Consider the following 21,290-nt stretch of genomic DNA (forward strand, 5'->3'; position numbering starts at 1 on the left):
AATTGCTGAATCCCTAGTCACCTGAAGGAGTTAAGCCATTCCTTAAAGAATCTCTCCTACACCCAAGGGAGAATTTACCCATAATTATCTCATTAATTTTTTTACTTAGAACTATTATGTTTTTCTTCCCCATCTACAGATAATCAAACCAAGTTCACCATAAATAAATTACCCATTAAAAGGAGATCAAATTTTAGTGTTAGGAGACATGGGTTTTAGGTCCTAGCTTGTTTTATCATTTTGCATAGATCACGTCCCTACATGTGACTCATTTTCTTCATCTGTTAAATGGGGAGAAGGTACAGGACAGTAGGTCAGACCACTAGACTATTAGTTGGCATTTCAAGGGTTCAAGTCCCAGGTCCGGTCCTTTAGGGCAAACATTTAGCCTTTCTCACCACAGATAACATATCTCACTTAATCATTTGCTTTAACATTAAAACGTGTCTGCAGAAAATGGTCACATCCACCTTTGTAGAGGGGAATGCAGCAGTATCTATCAAAATAAGTATGCATTTATTCTTTGTCCCAGTAGCCTCAGTTCTAGGAATCTTTTTGAAATATATCTTATATCATGCCCAAGTTGTGACCTACAGGATTATTGTCAAGTGAAAAAAAACATGACAGGAAAAAGTGTGCTTAATATGCTACCATTTATTTAAGAAAGGGAGAATGAATGCAAAGATATATATGTATTCTCTTATATTCTGAAAAGACAATAAAAGGATAAAGCATAAAATAAAATTTAAAGGACTTATAGGGAGGGGGAGGAATGAGGTGGAGGGAACAGGGATATTGAAGATACCTTGTTTTGTGGATTTGCTTTGGAACATGTAAATATCTGACATAATTATAAGGAACAATATTTTTGAAAGAAATCCCTAAAATGAAAGTGTAGCAAATGAGTCTGTATGTCCAGCTGGTTGGCATAACTACACACAGAGAAATTAAAACACAGTAATTTGACTGTATATCCTTGGAGGGATATATCCTAAGAATAAAAAGAACTGCTCCATTCCCCCCACCCCAAAATCCTAAACTGTTTTCAATAATCATATTATTGATGAAGCTATGGTATTATTATTGTTGTTGTTATTCTGAGACTTTTGTATGTGTATTGTGGGATAAACCAAATGAGTAATAATATTTATATTACTGAAAAACAAGGGTTTCCTATTGCAAGAACATACAAATGTAAGCTCGATGAGATCAGGTTAAAATTTTGTAGTCCTGATTGTGAACTGGGAGTATCAGGATGAACTCCATATGTTTTATGTTACATCCATCCATACACACACACACACACACACACACACACACACACTGCCTAGCAAGGCCTAGAAACAAGGATCATCCTGGAAGAAATGAGTACCCCTAGCAATCAGATTATGAACTCTATATACCATCCCCCCCAAAGAAATCAGGCTTCCTTGGAGAAGGGTCTGAAGCAGCAAATATATAAGATGAGCCTAGAACATCTTGTCACACCATAAAGCAAACAAAGCGTCAAAGTTTACTAGAGTTGGGGGGACCTTCAAGATGGCGGAGGAGTAAGACGTGGAGATCACCTTCCTGCCCACAAATACATCAAAAATACATCTCCATGTGGAACAACTCCTACAGAACACCTACTGAACACTGGCAGAAGACCTCAGACTTCCCAAAAGATGCCTGAGGGCGACCTATACGCAGAGTTGGGGCCCAAACCAAAGCTGAACCCTGGGAACTGTGCGAACAAAGAAGAGAAGGGGAAATTTCTCTGTGCAGCCTCAGGAGCAGCGGATTAAACCCCACAATCAACTTGATGTACCCTGCATCTGTGGAATACCTGAAGAGACAATGAATGTTCCCAAGATTGAGGTGGTGGACTTTAGGAGCAACTGTAGACTTGGGGTTTGCTGTCTGCGACTGATTCGCTTCTGATATTTATGTTTATCTTAGTTTAGTTTTTAGCGCTTGTTATCATTGGTGTATTTGTTTATTGGTTTGGTTGCTCTCTTCTTTTCTTTTAAAACTATTATTATTATTTTATGTAAATAACTTTTCTTTTTTTCTTTTTCTTTTTCCTCCCTTTTCTTCTGAGCTGTGTGGCTGACAGGCTCTTGGTGCTCCAGCCTGGTGTCAGGCCTGAGCCTCTGAGGTAGGAAGCCGAATTCAGGACACTGGACCACCAGAGACCTCTCAGCCCCATGTAATACCAGTCAGCGAAAGCTCTCCCAGAGATCTCCATCTCAATGCTAAGACCCAGTTCCACCCAACAGCTAGCAAGTTCCAGGGATGGATGCCCCATGCCAAACAACTAGTAAGACAGGAACACAACTGCCCCCGTTAGCAGAGAGGCTGCCTAAAATCATAAGAAGTTCACAGACACCCCAAAACACACCACCAGATGCGGCCCTGCCCACCAGAGAGACAAGATCCAGCCCCACCCACCAGAACACAGGCACAAGTCCCCTCCACCAGGAAGCCTATACAAGGCACTGAACCAACCTCACCCACTGGGGGCAGATACCAAAAACAACGGGAACTACGAGCCTGCAGCCTGCAAAAAGGAGACCCCAAACACAGTAAGTTAAACAAAATGAGAAGACAGAGAAATATGCAGCAGATGAAGGAGCAAGGTAAAAACCCACCAGAGCAACCAAATGAAGAGGAAATAGGCAGTCTACCTGAAAAAGAATTCAGAGTAATGATAGTAAAGATGATCCAAAAACTTGGAAACAGAATGGAGAAAATACAAGAAATGTTTAACAAGGACCTAGAAGAATAAACAGCAAACAAACAACGATGGACAACACAATAAATGAAATTAAAAATTCTCTAGAAGGAATCAGTAGCAGAATAACTGAGGCAGAAGAATGGATAAGTGACCTGGAAGATAAAATAGTTGAAATAACTACTGCAGAGCAGAATAAAGAAAAAAAGAATGAAAAGAATTGAGGACAGTCTCAGGGACCTCTGGGACAACATTAAATACACCAACATTCGAATTATAGGGGTCCCAGAAGAAGAAGAAGAAAAAAAGGGACTGAGAAAATATTTGAAGAGATTATAGTTGAAAACTTCCCAAACATGGGAAAGGAAATAGTCAATCAAGTCCATGAAGCGCAGAGAGTCCCATACAGGATAAATCCAAGAAGAAACATGCCAAGACACATATTAATCAAACTATCAAAAATTAAATACAAAGAAAAAATATTAAAAGCAGCAAGGGAAAAGCAACAAATAACATACAAGGGAATCCCCGTAAGGTTAACAGCTGATCTTTCAGCAGAAACTCTGCAGGCCAGAAGGGAGTGGCAGGACATATTTAAAGTGATGAAAGGGAAAAACCTACAACCAAGCTTACTCTACCCAGCAAGGATCTCATTCAGATTTGATGGAGAAATTACAGATTTTTTACAGACAAGCAAAAGTTAAGAGAATTCAGCACCACCAAACCAGCTTTACCACAAATGCTATAGGAACTTCTCTGGGCAGGAAACACAAGAGGAGGAAAAGACCTACAAAAGCAAACCCAAAACAATTAAGAAAATGGTAATAGGAACATACATATCGATAATTAACTTAAACGTGAATGGATTAAATGCTCCAACCAAAAGACATAGACTGGCTGAATGGATACAAAAACAAGACTATATATGCTGTCTACAAGAGACCCATTTCAGACTTAGGGACACATACAGACTGAAAGTGAGGGGATGGAGAAAGATATTCCATGAAAATGGGAATCAAAAGAAAGCTGGAGTAGCAATTCTCATATCAGACAAAATATACTTTAAAATAAAGACTATTATAAGAGATAAAGAAGGACACTACATAGTGATCAAGGGATCAATCCAAGAAGAAAATATAACAATTGTAAATATTTATACACCCAACATAGGAGCACCTCAATACATAAGGGAAATACTAACAGCCATAAAAGGGGGAATCAACAGTAACACAATAATAGTGGGGGACTTTAACACCTCACTTACACCAATGGACAGATCATCCAAAATGAAATTAAATAAGGAAACACAAGCTTTAAATGACACATTAAACAAGATGGACTTAATTGATATTTACAGGACATTCCATCCAAAAACAACAGAATATACTTCCTTTTCAAGTGCTCATGGAACATTCTCCAGGATAGATCATATCTTGGGTCATAAATCAAGCCTTGGTAAATTTAAGAAAATTGAAATCATATCAAGTATCTTTTCTGACCACAACACTATGAGAGTAGATATTAATTACAGGGAAAAAAACTGTAAAAAATACAAACACATGGATGCTAAACAATACACTACTAAATAACCAAGAGATCACTGAAGAAATCAAAGAGGAAATCAAAAAATACCTCGAGACAAATGACAATGAAAACACAATGACCCAAAACCTATGGGATGCAGCAAAAGCAGTTCTAAGAGGGAAGTTTATAGTAATACAATCCTACCTCAAGAAACAAGAAACGTCTCAAATAAACAACCTAACTTTACACCTAAAGCAATTAGAGAAAGAAGAACAAAAAACCCCAAAGTTAGCAGAAGGAAGGAAATCATAAAGATCAGATCAGAAATAAATGAAAAAGAAATGAAGGAAACGATAGCAAAGATCAATAAAACTGAAAGCTGGTTCTTTGAGAAGATAAACAAAATTGATAAACCATTAGCCAGACTCATCAAGAAAAGAAGGGAGAAGACTCATATCAACAGAATTAGAAATGAAAAAGGAGAAGTAATAGCTGACACTGCAGAAATGAAAAGGATCATGAGAGATTACTACAAGCAACTCTATGCCAATAAAATGGACAACCTGGAAGAAATGGACAAATTCTTAGAAGAGCACAACCTTCCGAGACTGAACCAGGAAGAAACAGAAAATATAAACAGACCAATCACAAGCACTGAAATTGAAACTGTGATTAAAAATCTTCCAACAAACAAAAGCCCAGGACCAGATGGATCCACAGGCGAATTCTATCGAACATTTAGAGAAGAGCTAACACCTATCCTTCTCAAACTCTTCCAAAATATAGCAGAGGGAGGAACACTCCCAAACTCGTTCTACAAGGCCACCATCACCCTGATACCAAAACCAGACAAAGATGTCACAAAAAAAGAAAACTATAGGCCAATATCACTGATGAACATAGATGCAAAAATCCTCAACAAAATATTAGCAAACAGAATCCAACAGCACATTAAAAGGATCATACACCATGATCAAGTGGGGTTTATTGCAGGAATGCAAGGATTCTTCAACATATGCAAATCAATCAACGTGATACACCATATTAACAAATTGAAGGATAAAAACCATATCATCATCTCAGTAGATTCAGAAAAAGCTTTCAACAAAATTCAACACCCATTTACGATAAAAACTCTCCAGAAGGTAGGCACAGAGGGAACCTACCTCAACATAATAAAGGCCACATATGACAAACCCACAGCCAACACTGTTCTCAGTGGTGAAAAACTGAAAACATTTCCTCTAAGATCAGGAACAAGCAAGGTTGCCCACTCTCACCACTATTATTTAAAATAGTTTTGGAAGTTTTAGCCACAGAAATCAGAGAAGAAAAAGAAATAAAAGGAATCCAAATCGGAAAAGAAGTAAAACTCACTGTTTGTAGATGACATGATACTATACATATAGAATCCTAAAGATGCTACCAGAAAACTACTAGAGTTAATCAATGAATTTGGTAAAGTAGCAGGATACACAATTAATGCAGAGAAATCTCTTACATTCCTATACACTAACGATGAAAAATCTGAAAGAAAAATTAAGGAAACACTCCTATTTTCCATCGCAACAAAAAGAATAAAATACCTAGGGATAAACCTACCTAAGGAGACAAAAGACCTGTATGCAGAAAACTGTAAGACACTGTTGAAAGAAATTAAAGATGATACAAACAGATGGAGAGATATACCATGTTCTTGGATTGGAAGAATCAACAGTGTGAAAATCATTCTACTACCCAAAGCAATGTACAGATTCAATGCAACCCCTATCAAATTACCAATGGCATTTTTCACAGAACTAGAACAAAAAAATTTCACAATTTGTATGGAAACACAAAAGACCCCAAATAGCCAAAGCAATCTTGAGAAAGAAAAACACAGCTGGAGGAATCAGGCTCTCTGACTTCAGACTAGGGGAACCTAGGGACAGGAGAGGAATAAAGACGCAGACGTAGAGAATGGACTTGAGGACACAGGGAGGCGGAAGGGTAATCTGGGACGTAGTGAGAGAGTAGCATTGACATATACACACGACCAAATGTAAAACAGATATAGCTCGTGGGAAGCAGCTGCATAACACAGGGGGATCAGCTCGGTGCTTTGTGTCCACCTAGAGGGGTGGGATAGGGAGGGTGGGAGGGAGATGCAAGAACGAGGGGATATGGGGATATATGTATACATATAGCTAATTCACTTTGTTATACAGCAGAAAGTAACACAACATTGTAAAGCAACTATACTCCAATAAAGATGTTAAAAAAAGAAAAAAAAAGATTATTAGAGTTATGCCAAAGGGACTTGGAAGCTACCCAGCATAAGGTGTCCCTGGTCAAATTGAGCATTAAAAAGGATCATGGGGCTTCCCTGGTGGCGCAGTGGTTGAGAGTCCACCTGCCAATGCAGGGGACATGGGTTTGTGCCCCGGTCCGGGAAGATCCCATGTGCCGCGGAGCGGCTGGGCCCGTGAGCCATGGTTGCTGAGCCTGCGCATTCAGAGCCTGTGCTCCGCAACGGGAGAGGCCACAACAGTGAGAGGCCCGTGTACCAAAAAACAAAAAACAAAAACCAAAAAAAAACAGGATCATGACTACAATAGGTTGAAACATAACAAATGTGTTTAAACATTTAAATCTTATAAATCCCTAATAATATTCTTTAAAACCCCAAATAACCCGTGAGTCACCTTTTAGGGATGTTAGGAATACACTTTACTATTTGAAAATCTGGTCAATAAAGCAAAAGAGGGAGGAGTGGGTAGAGGTATCGCTGAGACAAGACTGGCCTGGTACTGATCACTGTTGAAGAGAGTGACAGATACATCAGGTTCATTATATTATTCTCTCTTCTTTGTAACACATTTTCAAAATAAAAATAAACTTTAAATGATAGAACAGGTTGAGAAATGAGAAATCTTAGAATGTCTTGAAACTCTTTAGAACCACAGTCATTTAATCCTAACAACAATCCTATATGGTGACCAAGGATATAGATATTATTATCCCCACGTTACCCTGGAGGAAATAAGTGTAAAGAATCCTTTGAGTCAGGATTCAAGCCCACATGTTCTTAGCCCAAAGGCTCATTATTTCAGAGTTGCCTCTTTAATATTCTCCTCTTTTATATCTGCATTAATAAAACTTTCCTTGCCTATATGAGGTTAATGGGGGGCTGCAATGAGAAAAGTACTTGGAAAACAAATCTTTGTATAAATATTTTGCTGTCATTTGAAAATTGGGGATCAGATATGCCCTATGCGGTTGCTGTGAGGATCCACTGAGAACTGTGATTTGAAGATAGATAGACAGATATCAAGAGAGAGAAACAGAAAAGCCTCAAAGACGAGTGAGGTTGCAACTACCCTGATACCTCTATCATCACTCACAGGACTTCAGGGTTAAATGCGTCTTCAAACCCAGGGTCTAGACTCTCCAGCTGACCCAGGGATAGGAAGGTTCCAGGAGGGACACCTGATGCTCTGGGGATGATCAGGGATCAAGAAAGACACCTGATACCCTGCAAGCTGCAAGAAGAGCAGCTCTGAGGCCCAGCTGGGTGGGGACCATGGCCAGGTTGCTGGGCGTCTCAGGCACTGCCTCCAGGTTCCAGAAGGTCAGACACCTGCTCTCTCTCGGCATTCATATCTTAATGTCTGCCTGGAGAGTATCTACAGATCTCTTCTCAGCAAATGTTCATTCTCAGATTGTCCTTCCTCTGCCACAGAAGAAAAGTGGGTCTGGGGACTCTCTAAGACTTTTTCACCTTGGAATTCCATGATTCTATAAATGCCTGTTTCTGAAGAAGTACAAAGTCAAACTTTTCCCGAGTCCTGGTTCATGTGCTCCCTCCCTCTGGATATTTAGTCTGAGCTCAGGGAACAAGAACTCTCTCTGTCTCTGTCTCTTGCTTGAGGTTCTTACTTAAACATTTAAAAAATTACTTTGTTTTTTGAATAGGTAACCCCTTCACATGATATGAAACTCAAAAGATACAAGAGTGTATAGTAGAAGTATTGTATATATAAGTAAATTTCCCTCCCAATCTTGTCCTGCAACTTCCTAGTCCCACTGAGCCCCTCTCCCCCACCAGCCACTCTTACCAGTCTCTTGTGTATCCTTCCAGAGACGTCCATGCACACACAGATACATTTTAAAAATTATAGTATACTATACAGATTTTCTCCTAACTTGCCTTTTTCAGTTAATATCTTAGATGTCTTTCTATATTAGTTCATATGAAACTGCCTTATTACTTTTAGCAGTTGTATAGTATTCCACTGTATGAACATATAATAATTTACTCAACCCTCTACTGATAGACATTTAGGATGTTTGTAATCCCTGGATGTAGAAAATTGCTGCAATACATATCTTTGGATAAATATGATTTCTCTCATTTGCAAGATTATTTTTAGGATAAATTCTTGGATGCAGAATTCTTAGGTCAAAGGGAATGTGGCTAAATTGTTCTCCATGAAAGTTTTCACAATTAAACTCCCACCAGCAATTTATAAAAGTTCCTGTTTTCCTTCTCCAACATGCTGTTGTTATTATTATTTTTTAATTTTAACCATCTGATGCACAGAAATTGTGTCCCTTTGTGGTTCTCTTATTATAGTGAGGCTGAACACTTTTCTTTTCTTTGAATTATTGTATTCTTTGCCCAGTTCTCTACTGGGTAGTTGGTTTATTCTTATCAGTTTGAAGGAACTCTTTATTTTTTAGGAAAATTACCTTTTTATTTATAAGAGTAGCTGCAAACTGTCCATATCATTATTTTTATCCTGACTTTATTTATGGTGTTTTTGCCATGCAAAAAAAAAGTTTTTTCATAGTTATAGGTCTTTTGTCATTGTTTTTGTCATACTTAGGCCTCTTCTTTCAAGAATATTTTTAAGTATTCCCATGTTTTCTTTAGCATTTCTATAGTTTAATATTTATGTTTCAATCTTCTATTCATCTGGAAATTACTTTGAAATCATAGGAGGGAGGACTATAACTTTATAAATATATAAGATGGCTTTCCCAACACCACGTACTGAAGAATTCACATTTTACCCTTTGGTTTGAAATGCCTTTTTTGTTTTCATGTATTAAACCCCCTTATGTGTTTGGGTCTATTCCTGGATTTTCTCTTCCGCTCATCTATTTATCTCTTCATACGCAGGTACCATACACTTTTAATTACTGTAGTTTATTTGATTTGATTTTTAAGAATTTTCCTGTTTATTTTTGCTTTTTTTTTTCACATGAACTACAAAATCAGATTCTCTAGGTTTTTTTTTTTTAATCAGATGGTATTTTAAAAAAATCATATTAAAATTATAAATTAACTTAGAGAGAATTGACATATTTATGTTGTTGAATCTACTTAAGAACGTGACATACCTTAAATTTGTTTAAATTTTCTTTGGGGTTTTTCAACTACATTTTCAAGTTTTCTCATATAGATTATATACATTCTTGTTATATTTATTGCTATGCATTTGATCTTTCATTAAGCTATTTTAAAGAACTGTTTTAAGGACTTCCCTGGTGGCACAGGGGTTAAGAATCCGCCTGCCAATGCAGGGAACACAGGTTCGATCCCTGGTCCGGGAAGATCACACATGCCATGAAGCAACTAAGCCCGTGTGCCACAACTACTGAGCCCACACTCTAGAGCCTGCGAACCACAACCACTGAGCCCACATGCCACAACTACTGAAGCCCATGTGCCTAGAGCCCGTGCTCTGCAACAAGAAAAGCCACCACAATGAGAAGCCCGTGCACCGCGATGAAGAGTAGCCCCCGATCGCTGCAGCTAGAGAAAGCCCACACGCAGCAACAAAGACCCAACACAGCCAAAAAATAAATAAGTAAAATTTAAAAAAAAGAATTGTTTTATATTAATTTTGAATTCCACTATTTTGAATTTTATTTTCTAAATAATTCAACATTCAAAGGGAAAGCTTCAAGGGAAATTAAAAAAATACATTGAACTGAACGAAAATTAAAATACAATATATCCAAATCTGTGGGACACAGCTAAAGCAGTGCTGAAGGGAAATTTATAGCACTAAATACATACATTAAAAAAAAGGAAAAGTTTCAAATCAGTAATATAAGGTCCCACTTCAAGAAAGTAGAAAAAGAGGAGCGAAATAAACCCAAAGCAAGCAGAATGAAAGAAATAAAAAACAGAAATTAATGAAATAGAAAACAAAAACAATAGAAAAAAATCAATGAAATAAACTGGTTCTTTGAAAAAGTTAATATGATTGACAAACCTCTAGCAAAACTGAAGAAGAAAAAAAAGAGAGATGACACAGTTGCCAACATCAGGAATGACAAGAGCGAATGTCATTCCAGATCCTGCAGACATCAAAAGAATACTAAGAAAATACTATGAACAATTCCACACCCATAAATTAAAAAACTTAGTTGAAATGGAACAATTCCTTGAAAAACACAAACTACCACAGTCCTCAATAGGTACTAGGTAATTTGAATAGGTTTATAATCATTAAAGAAATTGAACTCATAATTTAAAAATTCCCCAAAGAGAAATCTCCAGGCCCAGATTCTTTCACTAGAGAATTTTAACAAACTCTTAAAGATAATCAACACCAAATCTATAAAATCTCTTCCAAACTATAGAAGAGGAGAGGACACTTCCAAATTCATTTGATGTAGCCAGTGTTATCCTGATACCAAAATCAAATGAAGACAGTATAAGAAAGAAAGAAAGAAAGAAAGAAAGAAAGAAAGAAAGAAAGAAAGAAAGAAAGAGAGAGAGAGAGAAAGGAAGGAAGGAAGGAAGGAAGGAAGGAAGAAAGAGGAAGGAAGGAAGGAAAAAAATTAGCAGATCAATAATACCTCTCATGAATATAGATACAAAAATCCTTAACAAAATAGTAGCAAATAGAATTCAGCAATATATAAAAAGAATTATACACCATGACCAAGTAGGGTTCATTCCAGGGATGTAAGGCTGGTTTAATATTCTAGAATCAATCAATGTAATCTATCATATTAACAAGCTAAAGAAGAAAAACACATGACCATATCAATCAATGAAGAAAAAGCATTTGACAAAATTCAACACCCAGTCATGATAAAGAAAAAAAGTCTCAGAAACATAGGAAGTGAGAGAAAATTCCTCAACTTGATTTTTAAAAATCTATAAAAATCCACAGCTAACATTATACTTAATGGTGAAAAACTGAATGTTTTCTCCTCTAAAACTGGAGACAAGGCAAGGATGTCTACTTTCACCACTCTTATTCAACATAGTGCTGGACGTTTTAGCCATTAGAATAAGACAAGAAAAGGAGATAAAGGGCGTACAAGTCAGAATGGAAGAAATAAAACTGTTTCTATGTACTGATAACATGATGGTCTATGTAAAAAATCCCAAGGAAACTACAAAAAATTGTCTTAGAACTGGAGCCATCAAAGTCTCAGGATACAAGGTAAACATACAAAAATCAACTGTATTTCTGTATATAAGCAATGAACCCATGAAAAAATTTAAAATACCACTTACAGTCCCTCAAAAAAATAAATAACTAAGTATAAAATGAACAAAACATGTACAGGACTTGTATGCTGAAAACTACTGATGAAGTAAATTAAAGATCTAAATAAATGGAGAGACATATCATGTTCATGGACTGGAAGACTCAATGCAGTAAACATGCAAATTCTCCCCAAATTGATACACTGGTTTAAAGCAATCTTTATCAAAATCCCAAGATTTTTAGTAGATGTAGACAGATTATTCTAAAATTTATACAGAAATACAAAAGAACTAGAATAGGTATAATAATTTTGAAAAAGAAGAAAATAGGAAAAAGCAGGCTACCCAATAGAAAGACTCATTATATAGCTACAGTAATCAAAACTATGTGGTGTTGGTGGAGGAATAGACACATAGTTCAATGGAACAGAATTGAAAACACAGAAATAGCCCAACACAAATATGCTCAACTGATTTTTGACAAAGAGGCCAAAGCAATGGAGGAAAATAGCCTTTTCAATAAATGGTGCTGGAGGAATTGGACATGCATAGGAACCACAGGCTAAAAAAAAAATTCTTAACCCAAGTCCTTATATAAAAATGGGCTCCAAATGGATGGTGGACTTAAAATGTAAAACTATAAGACTTGTAGAATAAATACAAGAGAAAATCTAGGCAAACAGTTCTTAGATTTGATGCCAAAAGCAAGATCCATAGAAGCAAAAATTGATAAACTAGACTTCAAAATTTAAAACTTTGCCTTTCAGGAGATAAGAGTGGGAGAAACCATGCATATGACAAAGAACTAGCTCTCTGTCATAGAATATAACTAGAATATAAAATAAAGAACCGAAAAACTCGGCAGTAAAGATGCAAACAACCCAATTAGGACATGGCCAAAGTCATGGTAAAGACACTTCACTAAAGTAGATATTCAGATGGCAAATAAGCACTTGAAAAGACATTCAACATCATTAACCATCAGGGGAATGCAAATTAAAACCACAATAAAAAGAAAAACCCAGTGGGATATCACTACACATCTATCAGAATAACTAAAATAAAAAATAGTGACAACAGCAAATGCTGACAAGAGGTGGAAAAACTAGATCACTCGTACATTGCTGGTGGAAATGTAAAATGGTACATCCAGCCTAGAACACAGTTCGCCAGTTTCTTAAAAAAAAAAAACTAAACATGTAACTATCATGTAACCCAGCAAATGCACTTCTGGGCATTTATCCCAGAGAAATAAAGACTATGTTCACACCAAAACCTGTACAAGAATGTTTATAGTGGCTTTATTCATAATAGCCCCAAACTGGAAACAACCCAGGTATCCTTTAATGGCTGAATGGTTGAACAAACAGCAGTACGTCCACAACATGGGACACTACCCAGCAATAAAAAGGAAAGAACATACATTACTGAAACATACATTAACTTAGATAAATCTCCAGAGAATTATGCTGAGTGAAAAAAGTCAACCCAAAAGGTTAAAGTGTGTAATTCCATTTATATAACATTCTGGAAATGACAAAATTATAGAAATGCAGAACAGATTTGTGGTTGCCACGGGTTAAGGAAGGGGGGTGGTGATGGGAGGAGGTGGGTATGGCTATAAAAGGTCAACAAGAGGTATCTTTGTAGTGATGGAAGTGTTTTTTATCTTGACAGTATATCGTCAATATCCTAGTTTTCTAAGTTGTTACTACTGGTGGAAGCTGGGCAAACTGTATAAGGGATCTCTCTGTATTATTTGCTGAAACCGCATATGAATCTATAATTGCCTCAAAATTTAAAAATTAATTAAAAATAGTTTTCAGTTGATTCCTTTTGAATTCCTGTAAATAATTATATCATCTGTAAATAATTATAATATCTCCTCATTTCCAATTTTTATATCTCATTTCTTTCTTTTGGCAGATTCAACTTAATGTTAGGCATAGGAAAACAAATTAGGAAAGAAAAATCTGCTATCATATAAAGTAATACAAACTGGATGGAAATAATTTTTTAACGTATTCTCATTACAGGCTAGCACAGATTACAGAATTTTGACAGTATTTCTAAAACCTAGATGTATTTAAAAGCTATTGCTCCTCAGAACAAATTGCCCAGTGCTAAGAGCATCATGAGTGTTCAAAAATGGCATTTCCAAGAAGAGAGATTTGTTAGCCTTCCTTGATAACTTGCTTCACTAAGTGGGTCTCAGATTCCAAATGAGCAAAAAAAAATCCCACTAAAATCCGACACTGTTATTTCAGTACAGCTGGACCTGCATTCTGAAGCCATCAGCAAGAGGAAAAAGAGGTTCTCTAAATGCAAGAAAGATGGGCATTCACTCTGGAGAGTTCAAGACAGATGTGAGCACTCTCACTCGCAGTTTCAGCAAAGTTAGACCAGTCAAACAGAACAGTAAACAATGTGGAGAAACATTATCTTCAAAATGTGCCCAGGGTATAGGGGTAGAGGTACAAACCATTACGTATAAAATAAGCTACAAGGATATGTTGTACAACACAGAGAATATAGCCAATATTTTACAATAACTATAAATGGAGTATAACCTTTAAAAATTGTGAACCACTATATTGTACACCTGTAACTTATACAATATTGTACATCAATTATGCTTCAATTAAAAAATGTGCCCAGAGTGATTGCTGGTGATAGTGGGGAGGCCAGCATCAAGTGGGCCCCTGCAGCTCTGCCTGCTGCATAGTAAGGGGAGGAACAACCAGGAGAGGCTAGGGGGGCCTGCACGGCCACTGGAAAGACACTGCTAAGAGAACAAAAGGACAAGCCACAGACTGAGAGAAAATGTTTGAAAAACATAAATCTGATAAAGGGCTGGTTGCAGAATATACAATGAATTCTCAACTGAATAATAAGAAAACAAACAATCCAATAAAAAATAAGCAAAAGATCTAAACAGATCTTCACCAAAGAAGATATATTTGGCAAATAAGCACTCAAAAAGATGTTCAACACCCTTAGTCATTAGGGAAGTGCAAATTAAAACCACAATGAGATACCATGAGATACCATTATATACCTGTTAGAATAATTGCTCAAAAAACCCCCAAAACTAAAAACCTTACAATACCATGTGCTGGTGAGGATGTGAACTGAAACTTGCATACATTGCTGGTGGAAATAAAAAAATAGTACACCTACTTTGGAAAACAGTTTGGCAGATTCTTAGAAAGTGAAACATACAGTTACCATATAACCCAGTAATCCCACTCCTAGGTATCACCCAAGAGAAATGAATATATATTTCTACACAAAAACCTACATGTGAATATTTATAGCAAGTTTATTCATAATTGCCAAAAACTAGAAATAAGCCAAATATCTATCAATAGGCGAGTGGATAAATAAACTGTGGTACATAATACTATGGAATACTACTTACCAATAAAAAGAAATGATCTACTAATACATGCAGCAAATCAGAGGCATCCCCAGTGCATTGTTAAGTAAAAGAAGCCAGTCTCAAAAGACTACATACTATATGATTTCATTTATATGACATTTTAGGAAATGCATACTCTAGGGACATAATAAAGATCAGTGGTTACCAGAAGCTGGGATTGGAGGGGAGAAGATTAACCAAAAAGGGGTACATGAGAACTTTATGGAATGATGGAAATGCTCTGTATTTTTATTACAGTGGTGGTTACATAACTGTATGTGTTTGTAATATTCATAGGACTGTACACCTAACAAAAGTGAATTTTATTCTATCTAAGTTATACCCCAATAGACCCGGCTTGGGGAAAAACCTCTTAAGGTATGGGAAAAGACAAATTAAAACCTAGGAGAAGCTATTGGATATACACATCTGACAAAGGATTACTATCAAGAATATATAAATAAGTTCTATAAGTAAATAGGAGGATAAACAATCCAATAGAAAGATGGCGAATAAACATACTGATGATTAGGAAATGCAAATCAAGACCATAATGAGATACCAATTTACACTCATTCAATTTGCAAAAATTACTAAATCTGATGATATCAAGTGCTGAAAGAGGAACAGAAAATTACAGTGTTGGTGAGGATGTGGAGAAACTGGAACCCTCCTACATTGCTGGTGGGAATGTAAGATGGTGCAGCCTTTATGGAAAACAGCCTGGTGGTTCCTCAAAAAATTAAAAACAGAATTATCATATGATCTGGCGATTCCACTTTTGGGTATATATAAAAAAGAATTGAAAGCAAGGTCTCAAAGAAATATCTGCACACCCATGTTCACAGCAGCATTATTTAAGAGAGCCAAAAGGTGGAAGCAACCCAAGCTTTCATCAACAGATGAATGGATTAACAAAATGCAGTATAAACAAACAATGGAATATTATTCAGCCTTAAAAAGGAAGGGGATTCTAACGTGGGCTACAACATGGATAAACTTTGAGGATACTATGTAAATTGAAATAAGTCAGTCACAAAAGGACAAATACTGTATGATTCCACTTATATGAGGTACCTAAAGTAGTCAGATTTCATAGAAACATAAGCAGAATGGTGGTTGCCAGGGGGAGGAGGGATGCGGAGCTGTTCTTTAATGGATACAGGCTTTCAGTTTTGCAAGATGAAAAGAGTTCTGAAGACTAGTTGTACAACAATGTGAATGTACTTAACACTACAGAGCTGCACACTTAAAAATGGTTTAAATGGTAAATTTTATGTCATGTATATCTTACTACAACTAAAAAAGAAAGATAATGATTACTCCTGGTAGTGGGGGAGGTGGAGAGAACAGCTGAATGGGTGTAGTGGGACCATAAGATTAGATATTTGCTATTCTCAAAGTCCTACTTTTTGTAGGTGGTAGATTTGCAGGTACTTACAATATTACTATAGATAAGTAGGTACAAAGATAGCCAATTAGGAAGGAAAGCAGGTAGCAAGGAAGGAAGGTAAGAAGGAAGGAAGGGGGGAAGGAGGGAGAGAAGGAATAAAAGAGAGAAGAAAAACAGCATGGACCAATGATGAGAATGAATCATGAACCAAGGATTATAATTAATCCAGTTCTGTGTACCTGAGGTTCTCCCCCACAAAACTCTGTTCCAGTGGGTCAAAGGAATCCTAGATTACCTAAAATGAAAGGATCTCAGAAATCTCTAATTGAATTCCATCATTCAATGTGATGAGAAAAGTGATGCAGAAATAGATGAGAAATGTGAATAACGCTCAGAGATGTTCAATGATCTCTCTATCACACAGCTATCTACGTTCTAATCCTTTCTCAACCATGTATGTTAAAACAGGAAGCAGCAATGAGGGCAAATTAAGAACAGACATCCATTCTTACACTAACCATCACTTTTAATCCTTACAACATTCCTATAAGGAAGGCATTATTATCCTGATTTTACACATTATAAATCTGAAGCCTAATGATATCCAAAAAAACCCACAAAAACTTGCCTGCTGGTGAGTGGCAGAGCCAACACTCAAACCCAGGTTGGTGGTTGTCTCCAGAGCCCACACTCCTTTGATGCCACGTGGAAGCCTAGTTCACAGCAATAAAGCAACATTCCAACTGCTACTTTGTGAATGGCCCTGGATTTCTTTTAAAAGTTCTCTTTGTGATTATATCAGAAAATTGTCATTATGCCCAAGGGGGGAAAGGGGTATAATTACACTTGGTTTATATATTCCATATGTCTTGGTTTTAAAATATACCATGAATGAGAGACAAATTTGTAATGGTAACATAACCTTGCCAGAGAAATGTTTTGATTTATAGAAAACTCTTCTTAAAGAAGATAAAGTAGGTATGTCATAGCAATTGGACCCCTACTTCTGTGACTAGAACCTAGGAAGAAATGCTCCAGTGAAAGATAGGCTCCTGCTTCAGATGGAAGAGACTTGGAAAAGATCATAAACTGGTAGACAGGAGGGGGTGAGGGCAGCACTCTACAAAGGCAGGGCCATCATCAGGGATGTGGGAAACACCCTGAGTCTTTGACTCCCAACTGGGCCTCAACGACACGCTTCACAGAACAAGGTAACAACTGAAAATGGGAATCTGACTCTATCAAATTACCCATGACATTTTTCACAGAACCAGAACAAATAATCCAAAAATTTATATGAAATCATAAAAGACCCAGAATTGCCAAAGCAATCCTGAGGAACAAAAACAAAGCAGAAGATATAACTCTCCAGACTTCAGACAATACTACAAAGCTACAATAATCAAAACTGTGGTATGGGAACAAAAACAGACATGCGGATCAATGGAACAGAATATAGAGAGCCCAGAATCAAATCCACACACCTATGGTCAATTAATTTTCGACAAAGGAGGTAAGGATATAAAATGGGGGAAAAAAACCACTCTTCAGCAAGTGTGCTGGGAAAGTTGGAGAGCCGCGTGTAAATCAGTGAAGTTAGAACACACCCTCACACCATGCACAAAAATAAACTCAAAATGGCTTAAAGACTTAAATATAAGACATGATACCATAAAACTCCTAGAAGAGAGCATAGGCAAAACATTCTCTGACATAAATCATACCAATGTTTTCTTAGGTCAGTCTCCCAAGGCAATAGAAATAAAAACAAACAAAAACAAATGGGACCTAGTCAAACTTACAAGCTTTTGCATAGCAAAGGAAACCATAAAAAAACCTAAAAGACAACCTAAGGAATGGGAGAAAATAGTTGCAAATGAGGAAACTGACAAGGGCTTAATGTTCAAAATATAGAAATAGCTCATACAACTCAACAACAAAAAAAACTAACAACCCAATAGAAAAATGGGCAGAAGACCTAACTATTTAGGTCTTTTTCTATTTCTATTTCTCCAAAGAAGACAAACAGATGGCCTGTAGGCCCATGAAAAGATGCTCAACATCACTAATTATTAGAGAAATGCAAATCAAAACTACAATGAGGTATCACCTCACACTGGTCCGAATGGCCATCATCAAACCTTCTACAAACAATAAATGCTGGAGAGGGTGTGGAGAAAAGGGAACCCTCCTGTACTGTTGGTGGGAGTAAGTTGGTGCAGCCACTATGAAAAACAGTATGGAGGATCCTTAAAAAACCAAAAATATGATCCAGCAATGTACTCCTGGGCATATACCTGGACAAAACTATAATTCAAAAAGATATGCACCCCTATGTTCATAGCAGCACTATTCACAACAGCCAAAACATGGAAACAACCTAAATGTCCATCGACAGACGAATGGCTAAAGAAGATGTGGTTCATATATATAATGGAATATTACTCAGCCATAAAAAGAACAAAATAATGTCATCTGCAGCAACATGAATGCAACTAGAGATTATCATACCAAGTAAAGTAAGCCAGAAAGAGAAAGACAAATACCATATCATATCACTTATGTGTGGAATCTAAAATATGGCACAAATGAACCTATCTACAAAACAGAAACAGACTCACAGGAGATCAGACTTGTGGTTGCCGGGGCGGGGCGGGGGGGTGGAGGGAGAGGGATGGACTGGGAATTTGGGGCTGGTAGGTGCAAACTATTACATTTAGAATGGCTAAACAACAAGGTCCTACTGTAGAGCACAGGGAACTATATCCAATCTCCTGGGATAAACCATAATGGAAAAGAATATTAAAAAAAGAATGTATATATGTGTAATACTGAGTCACTTTGCTGTGCAGCAGAGATTGACACAACATTGTAAATCAACTATACTTCAATAAAAAAAAAAAAGAAAATGGGGATCTGACATTGTTCATGAGAGGAATTAATATCACACTTGTCCCAGCCACATGCACATGGGGAGAGGACTCACAAACCAAGATTACCTGCTACTTAGGACCAAAGGGGAGGAGCATGAGACACAAGGCAACTGAAACCACTTCTATTCCCACTTTATTTTGCTTGTAGATGCAACCAAGTAAATCTTAAAAAAAAAAAAAAAAACTGGTAAAATATACATAACATAAAATTTACCATTCTAACCGCTTTGTGTATGGTTCAGTGGCATTAAGTACATTCACCTTGTGGTGCAACCATCATTACCATCCATCCTAAGAACTTCCTCATCTTCCCAGACTAACACTCTGTACCCATTAAACAATATATCCCCATATTCCCCCCTCCAGTTAGCACCTCCAAATAAATCATTTTAAAGTACTTGCGATAGAGTATTGAGTTTTAGTCAAAACATGTGGGTGGGCTAGGGAATCAGCTAGTCAAATTAGCTGTGAAGTCACTGAAGCAAAGACAGAACCCCAGTCCTCCAAGACTTTATTAACACAATGGGAGGATGATATTCTCAATGCCTGTACTTGGTTGGCTAATCCCACAACGCTTCACCTACTCTGTGCCCCCAGGTGTATAGCTGCTCGTGGCTGAGGAAATACATACCTCGATGCTGTCTGGCTTCATTTTAATTCATGCTTTTGAATCTCAAGTGGGCCTTTAATGGCATGGGACAATCAAATGCATCTCCCCCTCATCTGCTCTCCCAAATGGCAATTCATACCTTCCCTTTTCTTCTTAACTCCCAACCTCTCCTTCCCCATTCTTTTTTCCTTTGTTTTAATTTTTATTATGAAGTACTATGAAGTATGGTGAGTGAATCTCCATATGCACACCAGCCAACATTGACAATTACTGACCCAAGGCCAATCACCCGTTATCTAACACACACACACCCTTCTCCCCCACTTCTCCACTGGATTATTTTGAAGCAAACCCCTGTTACTGTATAATTTCATCTATAAATAGTGATTTTTTGGCATCTATCTCTAAAAGATGACCCTTTTACAAAACATAACCTTAGTAACATCACGCCTCCAAAATTATCAATAACTTTTATTATCAAATATCCATTCAATGTCTGAATTTCCAATGGGCTCACAAATGTCCATTTTTTTTTACTGTTTGTTTGAATCAGAATCCAAATAAGGTCCACATGATAGCTGATAATTATGTCTCTTTTAATCTGTAAATTTCATCTCTTTATTTCCCTTACACTTTATTTGTTTTGAAAGAAACTGGGGTTGCATCTCTTTTTTTTCCCCTTCCCCTTCATTTTTTTTCAACTGGGATTCCCTCACCATTTCTTGGCTGATGGCCACGTTTATTCTTTGACAGAAAATAGAAGCAAGGAGTAAGAACTTCCACAGGTGCCACCGCTCCATTTGCCCACCTACCTCTGTGTTGTATGTTTCACCTTCTCTCCCATATCTGTGGATGACCCATCTGTGCTCTGGACCCCATCCCCTCTTGCCCACTCAGCAACAGTGCTCCAGCAATTCTTCTCTTCCTCCTGCCTCATCATTACTGGATCTTTCCCACCAGCTTACAATGCTGTGATTTATCCCAACCCACGGATTAGCCTTCCCTTGCCCACACTCTTGCCTCTGGCTATGGCCCTCTTTCTCTTCCCTTTACAGGAAAAATCCTTACAGACCTGCCCACGCTTACGTCCTCCAATTTCTCTTCTCCAAACTTCATTTAAACCCGAACCAGTCAAGATTCCCCCTGACAATTCAACCCAAACTGTTCTTATCAAGGTCACCTCAATAGTGTAAGT

General features: G+C 37.2%; 1 protein-coding gene across 10 annotated transcripts in view; it reads right to left on the reverse strand.

Annotated features, from left to right (window-relative positions):
* The window catches only part of NFASC (neurofascin), a 186,007-nt gene that overhangs the window by 97,283 nt on the left and 67,434 nt on the right, over positions 1–21,290 (reverse strand). The gene's annotated exons all lie outside the window — the stretch shown is intronic.

Source organism: Mesoplodon mirus (assembly GCF_964341445.2).
Source record: "Mesoplodon mirus genome assembly, chromosome: 3".
Classification (NCBI taxonomy): Eukaryota; Metazoa; Chordata; class Mammalia; order Artiodactyla; family Ziphiidae; genus Mesoplodon; species Mesoplodon mirus.